We start from the raw sequence: 13,775 nt of genomic DNA, 5'->3' as shown, positions 1-13,775 counted from the left end.
TGTAAGGGTGAACTCGATAACACCAAGACATTGGCTCTTTGGTTATACATGTGCTTTGTTAGTGTAGTAACTTCTGTAGATACTTGAATTCAGACGCATGTTAATTATTTGTGTACATGTTGATATAATGACACACATTTTTTCTTAAAAAAGCTTACATGCCCACTCCCATGAATAAATCCATGAATATAAAAAATTTCACATCCCACAGCTTGAACCTTAACCTTATGGTTTAAAGGGTTACCTCGATAATTTTACGTTCATAACGTACATATTGTAAATATTTGATGGGTACAAGCAGAGGCGGAGCCATATGTATTCTTGTGGGGTCAAGTGACCACACTCGAAATCAAGATATATAACATCATATAATATTGGAAGATATATAAGATTAGCTCATTTAGCTTACTTGGTTCTGTCACAAATTGTTTAGTGAATCCTTGCTCCCGTGGCTATAAGTGCAAACAACTTATAGAACGAATATTTAATCATCCCATGCCATTCATAATAGGTGTGCTCAATATTTAGTTGAAATCGTTTAATCTGAATACCGAACTGAAACCAAATCACATAGATACCAAGCCAAATTCGAAAAATGATTTTCGGGTCGAGATAACATTAGGTTTTCAGATTTGAATATTTTGTATATGGTTTAATCGAAAAAAAATTAAATGAGTACTATAATAATATTTTTTTGTATACGTTTTCGACATAATTTGAGTTGATTCGTGTTTATCCATATTAAAATAATATATCAAATTTGAGTTTTTCAAGTCGATTTGTGTTTATCCATATATGAGATCCTATATGAATCATTCATTTCGAGTTTTTCGTAATTTCTTTCACTCCATACTTTTAAATTCTAAACATTCCAAGTCGCATCTTATTTCTTTTATGTCGATCATTGTTCACTTTCTAATCTTTCGTCTTATAGTCGTCCATTTTTTAGGATCATTGCTATGGTCAGTTATTAAATTTAACATCAATTTGTGTGTTTAAGCAATAAATAATGTACAACCTGTTAAAATACAATGCAAATTTAGAATAATATGGAATTAGTAAATGTATATGGGTAAAATATCTAGATATTAATATGTATAAGAAAATATCTAGATATTAGAATATGAGAGAAAAATCTAGAAATTGAAATGTAAAAGAAAAATCTAGATATTTGTAGGTTGTAGAAATATCTAGATATTTATATATCCATGGAAATATCTAGGTTCTAGAATGTTCCATGGAGTAGTATAAATATGGGAGGAGATTTCATTTGTGTTGTGTGAAGTTGTGAGAGTGAAATAAGAAGTGAGTTGTGAAAAAGAGAAGAAGAGTGTGAGTTAGCAAAAGTAGAGAAGATAAAGCTTGTAAGTAATATTGTAATTGTAATTTAATATAAGTGTTTTTGTTAAGTTTCCCGATCAAGCCTTAGTTTGTGTTTAAGTTCTTAGTGCACTTTTGTTGTTCTTATTATATGGTCGGCTCTGCCGCCTAAGTAATACATGGTCGGTTATACCGCCTAAAGATATATGGTCGACACTGTCGCCTAAGTACATTGTGCACTAAGGATTTATAAAATTAAAGGCTAACCAACGTCAAAGTGTTGGTGTAGTGAGTCTAGTATAGTCTAGATCCTCTATAGTGGTGTGTTGGGCTCGTCGAAGCTTCCAACAATTGGTATCAGAGCGGGTCGTTCGGGACCATTTCAAGTGGAGGAAATCGGTAAACGTTGGACGTTTACATCGACTTGTTTTCACCAAGGCTCTAAGGGAGATTCTGTCGGAGCACAGTTAGGAACTGTGAAAGCTTATCGATCAGGGACTAAGCTTATTGGACGTTGGACGTCATGATGGCAGATCTTGCAAGTACTGAAATGTCCCGTTCTTATTGATTAAAAACGTTCCATATTAATTGATTTCGTTGCGAGGTTTTGACCTCTATATGAGACGTTTTTCAAAGACTGCATTCATTTTTAAAACAAACCATAACCTTTATTTCATAAATAAAGGTTTAAAAAGCTTTACGTAGATTATCAAATAATGATAATCTAAAATATCCTGTTTACACACGACCATTACATAATGGTTTACAATACAAATATGTTACATCGAAATCAGTTTCTTGAATGCAGTTTTTACACAATATCATACAAACATGGACTCCAAATCTTGTCCTTATTTTAGTATGCAACAGCGGAAGCTCTTAATATTCACCTGAGAATAAACATGCTTTAAACGTCAACAAAAATGTTGGTGAGTTATAGGTTTAACCTATATATATCAAATCGTAACAATAGACCACAAGATTTCATATTTCAATACACATCCCATACATAGAGATAAAAATCATTCATATGGTGAACACCTGGTAACCGACATTAACAAGATGCATATATAAGAATATCCCCATCATTCCGGGACACCCTTCGGATATGATATAAATTTTGAAGTACTAAAGCATCCGGTACTTTGGATGGGGCTTGTTGGGCCCGATAGATCTATCTTTAGGATTCGCGTCAATTAGGGTGTCTGTTCCCTAATTCTTAGATTACCAGACTTAATATAAAGGGGCATATTCGATTTCGATAATTCAACCATAGAATGTAGTTTCACGTACTTGTGTCTATTTTGTAAATCATTTATAAAACCTGCATGTATTCTCATCCCAAAAATATTAGATTTTAAAAGTGGGACTATAACTCACTTTCACAGATTTTTACTTCGTCGGGAAGTAAGACTTGGCCACTGGTTGATTCACGAACCTATAACAATATATACATATATATCAAAGTATGTTCAAAATATATTTACAACACTTTTAATATATTTTGATGTTTTAAGTTTATTAAGTCAGCTGTCCTCGTTAGTAACCTACAACTAGTTGTCCACAATTAGATGTACAGAAATAAATCGATAAATATTATCTTGAATCAATCCACGACCCAGTGTATACGTATCTCAGTATTGATCACAACTCAAACTATATATATTTTGGAATCAACCTCAATCCTGTATAGCTAACTCCAACATTCACATATAGAGTGTCTATGGTTGTTCCGAAATATATATAGATGTGTCGACATGATAGGTCGAAACATTGTATACGTGTCTATGGTATCTCAAGATTACATAATATACAATACAAGTTGATTAAGTTATGGTTGGAATAGACTTGTTACCAATTTTCACGTAGCTAAAATGAGAAAAATTATCCAATCTTGTTTTACCCATAACTTCTTCATTTTAAATCCGTTTTGAGTGAATCTAATTGCTATGGTTTCATATTGAACTCTATTTTATGAATCTAAACAGAAAAAGTATAGGTTTATAGTCGGAAAAATAAGTTACAAGTCATTTTTGTAAAGGTAGTCATTTCAGTCGAAAGAACGACGTCTAGATGACCATTTTAGAAAACATACTTCCACTTTGAGTTTAACCATAATTTTTGGATATAGTTTCATGTTCATAATAAAAATCATCTTTTCAGAATAACAACTTTTAAATCAAAGTTTATCATATTTTTCAATTAACTAACCCAAAACAGCCCGCGGTGTTACTACGACGGCGTAAATCCGGTTTTACGGTGTTTTTCGTGTTTCCAGGTTTTAAATCATTAAGTTAGCATATCATATAGACATAGAACATGTGTTTAGTTGATTTTAAAAGTCAAGTTAGAAGGATTAACTTTTTTTTGCGAACAAGTTTAGAATTAACTAAACTATGTTCTAGTGATTACAAGTTTAAACCTTCGAATAAGATAGCTTTATATGCATGAATCGAATGATGTTATGAACATCATTACTACCTTAAGTTCCTTAGATAAACCTACTTGAAAAGAGAAAAATGGATCTAGCTTCAACGGATCCTTGGATGGCTCGAAGTTCTTGAAGCAGAATCATGACACGAAAACAAGTTCAAGTAAGATCATCACTTGAAATAAGATTGTTATAGTTATAGAAATTGAACCAAAGTTTGAATATGATTATTACCTTGTATTAGAATGATAACCTACTGTAATAAACAAAGATTTTTTGAGGTTGGATGATCACCTTACAAGATTGGAAGTGAGCTAGCAAACTTGAAAGTATTCTTGATTTTATGTAACTAGAACTTGTAAAATATATGAAGAACACTTAGAACTTGAAGATAGAACTTGAGAGAGATCAATTAGATGAAGAAAATTGAAGAATGAAAGTGTTTGTAGGTGTTTTTGGTCGTTGGTGTATGGATTAGATATAAAGGATATGTAATTTTGTTTTCATGTAAATAAGTCATGAATGATTACTCATATTTTTGTAATTTTATGAGATATTTCATGCTAGTTGCCAAATAATGGTTCCCACATGTGTTAGGTGACTCACATGGGCTGCTAAGAGCTGATCATTGGAGTGTATATACCAATAGTACATACATCTAAAAGCTGTGTATTATACGAGTACGAATACGGGTGCATACGAGTAAAATTGTTGATGAAACTGAACGAGGATGTAATTGTAAGCATTTTTGTTAAGTAGAAGTATTTTGATAAGTGTCTTGAAGTCTTTCAAAAGTGTATGAATACATATTAAAACACTACATGTATATACATTTTAACTGAGTCGTTAAGTCATCGTTAGTCGTTACATGTAAATGTTGTTTTGAAACCTTTAGGTTAACGATCTTGTTGAATGTTGTTAACCCATTTTTTATTATAACAAATGAGATGTTAAATTATTATATTATCATGATATTATGATATATAATATATCTTAGTATGATGTATATACAGTTAAATGTCGTTACAACGATAATCGTTACATATATGTCTCGTTTCGAAATCATTAAGTTAGTAGTCTTATTTTTACATATGTATTTCATTGTTAATACACTTAATAATATATTTACTTATCATTTAACATAATTAACCAAGTATATCAATATCTTAATATGATTCATATGTACCTAGTAAGACGTTGTTATAACGATAATCGTTATATATATCGTTTTCGAGTTTCTTAAATTAATAGTCTCATTTTTATGTATATAACTCATTGTTAAAATACCTAATGAGATACATACTTATAACAAAAACATGTTAACTATATATATAACCATATATATGTCATTGTATAGTTTTTACAAGTTTTAACGTTCGTGAATCACCTGTCAACTTGGGTGGTCAATTGTCTATATGAAACATATTTCAATTAATCAAGTCTTAACAAGTTTGATTGCTTAACATGTTGGAAACATTTAATCATGTAAATATCAATCTCAATTAATATATATAAACATGGAAAAGTTCTGGTCACTACAGTACCTACCCGTTAAATAAATTTCGTCCCGAAATTTTAAGCTGTTGAAGGTGTTGACGAATATTCTGGAAATAGATGCGGGTATTTCTTCTTCATCTGATCTTCACGCTCCCAGGTGAACTCGGGTCCTCTACGAGCATTCCATCGAACCTTAACAATTGGTATCTTGTTTTGCTTAAGTCTTTTAACCTCACGATCCATTATTTCGACGGGTTCTTCGATGAATTGAAGTTTTTCGTTGATTTAGATTTTATCTAACGGAATAGTGAGATCTTCTTTAGCAAAACATTTCTTCAAATTCGAGACGTGGAAAGTGTTATGTACAGCCGCGAGTTGTTGAGGTAACTCAAGTCGGTAAGCTACTGGTCTGACACGATCAATAATCTGGAATGGTCCAATATACCTTGGATTTAATTTCCCTCGTTTACCAAATCGAACAACGCCTTTCCAAGGTGCAACTTTAAGCATGACCATCTCTCCAATTTCAATTTCTATATCTTTTCTTTTAATGTCAGCGTAGCTCTTTTGTCGACTTTGGGCGGTTTTCAACCGTTGTTGAATTTGGATGATCTTCTCGGTAGTTTCTTGTATAATCTCCGGACCCGTAATCTGTCTATCCCCCACTTCACTCCAATAAATCGGAGACCTGCACTTTCTACCATAAAGTACTTCAAACGGCGCCATCTCAATGCTTGAATGGTAGCTGTTGTTGTAGGAAAATTCTGCTAACGGTAGATGTCGATCCCAACTGTTTCCGAAATCAATAACACATGCTCGTAGCATGTCTTCAAGCGTTTGTATCGTCCTTTCGCTCTGCCCATCAGTTTGTGGATGATAGGCAGTACTCATGTCTAGACGAGTTCCTAATGCTTGCTGTAATGTCTGCCAGAATCTTGAAATAAATCTGCCATCCCTATCAGAGATAATAGAGATTGGTATTCCATGTCTGGAGACGACTTCCTTCAAATACAGTCGTGCTAACTTCTCCATCTTGTCATCTTCTCTTATTGGCAGGAAGTGTGCTGATTTGGTGAGACGATCAACTATTACCCAAATAGTATCAAAACCACTTGCAGTCCTTGGCAATTTAGTGATGAAATCCATGGTAATGTTTTCCCATTTCCATTCCGGGATTTCGGGTTGTTGAAGTAGACCTGATGGTTTCTGATGCTCAGCTTTGACCTTAGAACACGTCAAATATTCTCCTACGTATTTAGCAACATCGGCTTTCATACCCGGCCACCAAAAATGTTTCTTGAGATCCTTGTACATCTTCCCCGTTCCAGGATGTATTGAGTATCTGGTTTTATGAGCTTCTCTAAGTACCATTTCTCTCATATCTCCAAATTTTGGTACCCAAATCCTTTCAGCCCTATACCGGGTTCCGTCTTCCTGAATATTAAGATGCTTCTCCGATCCTTTGGGTATTTCATCCTTTAAATTTCTCTCTTTTAAAACTCCTTGTTGCGCCTCCTTTATTTGAGTAGTAAGGTTATTATGAATCATTATATTCATAGATTTTACTCGAATGGGTTCTCTGTCCTTCCTGCTCAAGGCATCGGCTACCACATTTGCCTTCCCCGGGTGGTAACGAATCTCAAAGTCGTAATCATTTAACAATTCAATCCACCTACGCTGCCTCATATTCAGTTGTTTCTGATTAAATATGTGTTGAAGACTTTTGTGGTCGGTATATATAATACTTTTGACCCCATATAAGTAGTGCCTCCAAGTCTTTAATGCAAAAACAACCGCTCCTAATTCCAAATCATGCATCGTATAATTTTGTTCGTGAATCTTCAATTGTCTAGACGCATAAGCAATCACCTTCGTTCGTTGCATTAATACACAACCAAGACCTTGCTTTGATGCGTCACAATAAATCACAAAATCATCATTCCCTTCAGGCAATGACAATATAGGTGCCGTAGTTAGCTTTTTCTTCAATAACTGAAACGCTTTCTCTTGTTCATCATTCCATTCAAATTTTTTCCCTTTATGCGTTAATGCAGTCAAGGGTTTTGCTATTCTGGAAAAATCTTGGATGAACCTTCTGTAGTAACCAGCTAGTCCTAAAAACTGGCGTATGTGTTTCGAAGTTTTCGGGGTTTCCCACTTTTCAACAGTTTCTATCTTTGCCGGATCCACCTTAATACCTTCTTTGTTCACTATGTGACCGAGGAATTGAACTTCTTCCAACCAAAATGCACACTTTGAAAACTTAGCGTATAATTCTTCCTTCCTCAATACTTCTAACACCTTTCTCAAATGTTCACCGTGTTCTTGGTCATTCTTTGAGTAAATAAGTATGTCATCAATGAAAACAATGACAAAATTGTCAAGGTATGGTCCACACACTCGGTTCATAAGGTCCATGAACACAGCTGGTGCATTAGTTAAACCAAACGGCATGACCATAAACTCGTAATGACCGTAACGTGTTCTGAAAGCAGTCTTTGGAATATCATCTTCTTTCACCCGCATTTGATGATACCCGGAACGTAAGTCAATCTTTGAATAAACAGACGAGCCTTGTAGTTGATCAAATAAGTCGTCGATTCTCGGTAGTGGGTAGCGGTTCTTGATGGTAAGTTTGTTCAACTCTCGGTAGTCGATACACAACCTGAATGTACCATCTTTCTTCTTGACAAACAAAACAGGAGCTCCCCATGGTGATGTGCTTGGTCGAATGAAACCACGCTCTAAAAGTTCTTGTAATTGGCTTTGCAGTTCTTTCATCTCGCTGGGTGCGAGTCTGTAAGGAGCACGAGCTATTGGTGCAGCTCCTGGTACAAGATCTATTTGAAATTTAACAGATCGATGTGGGGGTAATCCCGGTAATTCTTTCGAAAATACATCGGGAAATTCTTTTGCAATGAGAACATCATTTGTAGCGACCCGACCAAATCGTCATTGACGGCGCCGTCTACTTAGGTCCCGTTACGTGGTCATAAGTCTTTAAAACAACGTTTGACCAAAAGATATGTCGCATTCATTTCAAATGTAAAGGTTGTTCAAGTTTACAAGAATAGTTCCACCACAAGTTACGATACAAAGTTTTAAGTACAAATGAAACTTATGCGACACAATTTAAAAGTATCCAAAGGACGCTCCATGTATGCATATATACTCGACATCCAATGCAAGTATCAAAATAATGAGCGGAAGCATGTATCATGTATCGTTCAAGGACCTGAGAAAAACATAGAAATCTGTCAACGAAAACGTTGGTGAAATCATAGGTTTAAGTAAGTAAGTACAAGTGAACCACAAGATTTGCATCAATGAAATAATAGTAATACATTCCAAAAGTTTGTTTCACGAGCACCCAATTATCAATGCTTAACATTCCTTCCATTGAACCCCATCACTTAGTGCTAGAACATACACTGTTTCTCGAAAATATATTTCATTCGTAAACGGTAGCGAACCGTTTGAATGAGGGTTTGTCAAACCCATATGGATCCATACAACATAAGTTCTCGCTCACACCCGGCAAGTGTAACTAATGATAATCGAATTGAGGATTTTGTTCTAAACTCGTATGTAGAATGTTTGTTTTCCTGTACTTGTGTTCTCTTAGTAAAAGAAATGTTTATGTTTTCTCATCCCAAATGTAAGTTCAAAAAGAGTAAAAGTGGGACTATGATCTCACCTTGAGTGCACGAGTAGTAAAGTACTTCGACAAGTAAACGTGTGCAAAGAACAATGCTAGTCTTGACCTAAACAATAGGTTGTATCAATAACGGTAAACACGATAGGTCAAAGATGTTCAATTAGTCCTATGGCTCGTTACGACTCAATAATGTAGCATGTGAATCAAGTTGTCATGTTTCATGCAAGATACAAGTATAAAAGCATGTTAGAACGATTGCACAACCATTTGGTTAAGTTTGATTAAAAGTCAAACTTGGTCAAAGTCAAAGTCAACGGGGTCGGGTCGGGTATCCGACAATTTTTATAAGTTATATAATCATATATGAGCATGTTGGCCAAGTTTCATGTTAATCGGAGGTCTAGAACATGCCAAACATTTTTCGTCAAAAGGTCAAGCAAACAGTCAGTTTTAGGCAAACGGGACGGCGTCCCAAGTTGCTAGACGGCGTCCCAAAATGAAGGTTGGGACGGCGTCCAAAGTTGCTAGACGGCGTCCCAAAATGAAGGTTGGGACGGCGTCCTGAGTTTCTGGACGGCGTCCTGGTTGGTTTGCAGGCCCTGTTTGCTGCAACTCTAAGTGCACGAACCAACAATCAAACCAACCCAAATTACAAACCGCAAACAATTAGAACATGTATTTTATATCACCGGAAAGGTAATTTGATGAGGAAAACACCTAGCCACATTTCATCAAGCAATTCAACACTTACACACCCCAAAACCGCATTTAAACGTCCATAATCAAGGTTCAAGTTCCAAATATGCATTTCATGATTCGGGCAACCAATTTACATGTATGATATGCCGTTTCGAAGGTACTCATACACACATTGCAACAAAATTCTTATCTACAATATTTCATAGCATTTGGTGCATCAAAAGTTCATCTAAAGCTTATCAAACCCTAATCCAAGTTCACAAAATCACTAATCATGTTCTTGGAGTTTCCTTAATCAACCTATACATCAAAACGAAGCTAATGATACTAGGAACACAATTAGAACATGAACTTTTAACATCTAACAACATATGATCATCCAAAATTCAAGAACAACACACCAAAATTCAAGTTCATGCTAGTTACACTAAAACAACGAGATCGAGCATACAAATTACATACACGACATCACAATGAGCCATAGACACTAACTAACACCATTTCAAGTCAAAAACACGAATTTAGAGAAATCTAGAGTTTTAGAAATGTTACCCAAACGAGATGAAGTTGGTACCAAAATGAAGAGGATGAAGAGAGGATCACGAATATGTAATTTATTTTGTTGTAAGCCTCCTAGATCGGATTTAGATGATGATTGAATGAATTTGGTAAATGGGTGTGTGTTCTTGCTAGAGAGAAAGAGAGAGATGGAGATGATAATGAATGGGTGAAAGGGGTTTGACCCTTTGACCTAGTCAAGGGTTTGATCCCTTGTCAAGTTTAGTCCCTCAACTTTCGTTCGGGTGCGTGAATTACCTAAACGAGATAATTTAAAACGCGTATCAACGGGAGATGTTATAAACATATAACGGACTTTATATTAGTATAACGGAAAAGTAAATGGAAAAAGGCGGGATGTTACATTACCTACTCCTTAAAAGAAATTTCGTCCCGAAATTTAAGTAGGCGTAGTAGTCGTTGTTTCTTCCTCGAGATCTTGCGTTTCCGAATTCACGAATAGATGAGAATACTTCCTTTGCATTTGATCTTGTCTTTCCCAAGTAAACTCGGGTCCCCTTTTGGCGTTCCAACGGACTTTAACAATCGGGATTCGGCTTTGTTTCAATGTCTTGACGGAGGTGTCCACAATTTCAACCGGTTCCTCCACAAAATGAAGTTTGTCATCAATAGTAAGTTCCTCGAGAGGGATGACGATATCGGGTTCGGCAAGACACTTTTTCAAGTTAGATACATGGAAGGTAGGATGAACGGAACTCAGTTGAGGCGGAAGATCTAAACGATAAGCAACGGTTCCAATACGCTCCAAGATTTCGAAAGGACCAATATACCGCGGATTTAGCTTCCCGCGTTTCCCAAAACGTATTACACCCTTTCAAGGTGCGACTTTTAACATTACTCGATCACCGACTTGAAATTCAAGATCGTTGCGTCGTTTGTCGGTATAGCTCTTTTGACGACTTCGGGCCGTCCTAAGCCTATCTCGGATTTGAACGATTTTCTCGGTGGTTTCGTGAATGAGTTCGGGACCGGTGATTTGCACGTCGCCTACCTCGGCCCAACAAAGAGGTGAACGACATTTGCGGCTATATAGCGCTTCAAAAGGTGCGGCTTTAATACTCGCCTGATAACTATTGTTATAAGAGAACTCGGCGAGAGGTAAGTGCTTGTCCCAAGCTTTTCCGAAATCAACCACGCAAGCTCGTAACATGTCTTCTAAGGTTTGAATTGTACGTTTGCTTTGTCCATCGGTTTGAGGATGATATACGGTGCTCATGTCTAAACGCGTTCCCAACGCTTCTTGCAATGTACGCCAAAATCTAGAAACGAAACGGCCATCTCGGTCGGAGATAATCGATAAAGGTACACCGTGTCGGGCTACGATCTCCTTAATGTAAAGTTGTGCAAGTTTCTCCATTTTGTCCGTTTCTTTCATGGCAAGGAAGTGTGCGGATTTGGTGAGACGGTCAACAATAACCCAAATGGTATCATAACCGCCCGTCGTTTTTGGTAGCTTGGTGATAAAATCCATCGTTATCCTTTCCCACTTCCATTGCGGGATCTCGGGTTGTTGAAGTAGTCCGGACGGTCTTTGGTGTTCGGCTTTGACTTTGGAACATGTCAAACACTTGGAAACATAAGTAGCTACGTCCCTTTTGATGTTCGGCCATCAATATAGTTGTTTAAGGTCGTGGTACATCTTATTGGCACCGGGGTGAATCGAGTATCGTGACTTATGGGCTTCATCTAAAATAAGGCTTCGTAGGTCCCCATAACTAGGCACCCAAATCCTTCCGGCGTAATATCGGAGTCCGGTCTCCCTAATTTCGAATCGAGAGACGAGAATGTTCAAGAGCTCGTGTGAAAGGTTTTCATCCTTGAGAGCCTCATCTTGGGCTACCCGAATTTGGCTATTAAGGTTTGTGTGGATGGTGATGTTTAAAGCTCGGACACGAAGAGGCACCGCTCTTTCTTTTCGACTTAAGGCATCGGCTACTACGTTTGCCTTCCCGGGATGGTAACGAAGCTCGCAATCGTAATCGTTCAAAGTTTCAATCCACCGTCGTTGTCTCATGTTTAGTTGCTTTTGATCGAAAATGTGTTGGAGACTTTTGTGGTCGGTAAAGATAGTACTCTTGGTTCCATAAAGATAGTGTCTCCACATTTTAAGTGCAAAGACAACGGCTCCGAGTTCGAGATCATGCGTCGTGTAGTTTCGTTCATGAATTTTGAGTTGTCGGGAGGCATAAGCAATGACTTTCTTTCGTTGCATCAATACACACCCAAAACCATGTTTCGAGGCATCGCAATATACAACAAAATCATCATTGCCTTCGGAAAGTGACAAGATAGGAGCGGTGGTTAGCTTCGTTTTCAAGATTTGGAATGCGGATTCATGTTCGGTCGCCCAAATGAATTTCTTTCCCTTGTGAGTCAATGCGGTTAGAGGACGTGCAACCAAAGAGAAGTTTTCGATGAATCTACGATAGTACCCGGCGAGACCCAAGAATTGATGAATGTGAGTAGGAGTAGTAGGAGTCTCCCATTTACTAATGGCTTCGATCTTCGTGGGATCGACTTTAATACCTTGATCACTTACAACATGACCAAGAAATTGAACTTCCTTCAACCAAAATTCACACTTGGAGAATTTGGCATAAAGTCGTTCTTGTCTCAAGAGTTCAAGCACAAGTCGGAGATGTTGTTCGTGCTCTTCTTCATTTTTAGAATAGATCAATATATCATCGATGAACACAATAACGAATTTATCGAGATACGGTTTGCACACGCGGTTCATAAGATCCATGAACACCGCCGGTGCGTTAGTGAGACCAAATGGCATGACAAGGAATTCATAACTACCGTAACGAGTCCGGAAAGCGGTTTTGGAGACATCTTCCCCCTTAACCTTTAATTGATGATAACCCGAGCGGAGATCGATTTTCGAATATACACAAGACCCTTGTAGTTGATCAAAGAGGTCATCGATGCGAGGAAGAGGATATCGGTTCTTAACCGTCAATTTATTTAGTTCACGATAATCAATGCACATTCGTAGGGATCCGTCTTTCTTTTTAACAAACAAAATCGGAGCGCCCCAAGGTGAATGGCTAGGTTGGATAAAACCACGATCAAGTAGTTCTTGGATTTGACTTTGCAATTCTTGCATTTCGGATGGAGCAAGTCTATACGGTGCACGTGCTACGGGTGCGGCTCCCGGAATAAGATCGATTTGGAATTCAACCGGTCGATGAGGTGGAAGACCCGGCAATTCGTCGGGAAATACATCGGAAAAATCACTAACAATTGGCACATCATCGATATGCTTCTCATCGGACTCGACTTCCTTAACGTGGGCAAGGATCGCAAAACAACCCTTACGGAGTAGTTTTCTAACTTTAAGGCACGAAACGAGGTTGAGTCTGGTGCAACTCTTATCGCCATAGACAATCAAAGGTTCACCATTCTCGATAGGAATTAGGATTGCGTTAAGATCACAAAGAATGTGAGATTTCGTTTTGACTAACCAATTCATACCGATTATTACATCAAAGCTTCCTAGTTCCATGGGTATCAAGTCAATTTCAAATTCCTTACCCAAAATGTTTAACGTACACCCCCGGTAATATGTGTTGGCACTTAATAGTTTCC

General features: G+C 37.1%; 1 protein-coding gene across 1 annotated transcript in view; it reads left to right on the top strand.

Moving 5' to 3' along the window:
- The window catches only part of LOC139872794 (protein ABSCISIC ACID-INSENSITIVE 5-like), a 56,889-nt gene that overhangs the window by 756 nt on the left and 42,358 nt on the right, over positions 1-13,775 (top strand). The window lies entirely within an intron of this gene.

This window comes from Rutidosis leptorrhynchoides, chromosome 10, assembly GCF_046630445.1.
Source record: "Rutidosis leptorrhynchoides isolate AG116_Rl617_1_P2 chromosome 10, CSIRO_AGI_Rlap_v1, whole genome shotgun sequence".
Classification (NCBI taxonomy): domain Eukaryota; kingdom Viridiplantae; phylum Streptophyta; class Magnoliopsida; order Asterales; family Asteraceae; genus Rutidosis; species Rutidosis leptorrhynchoides.
This window is presented reverse-complemented; position numbering and strand designations above follow the sequence as displayed.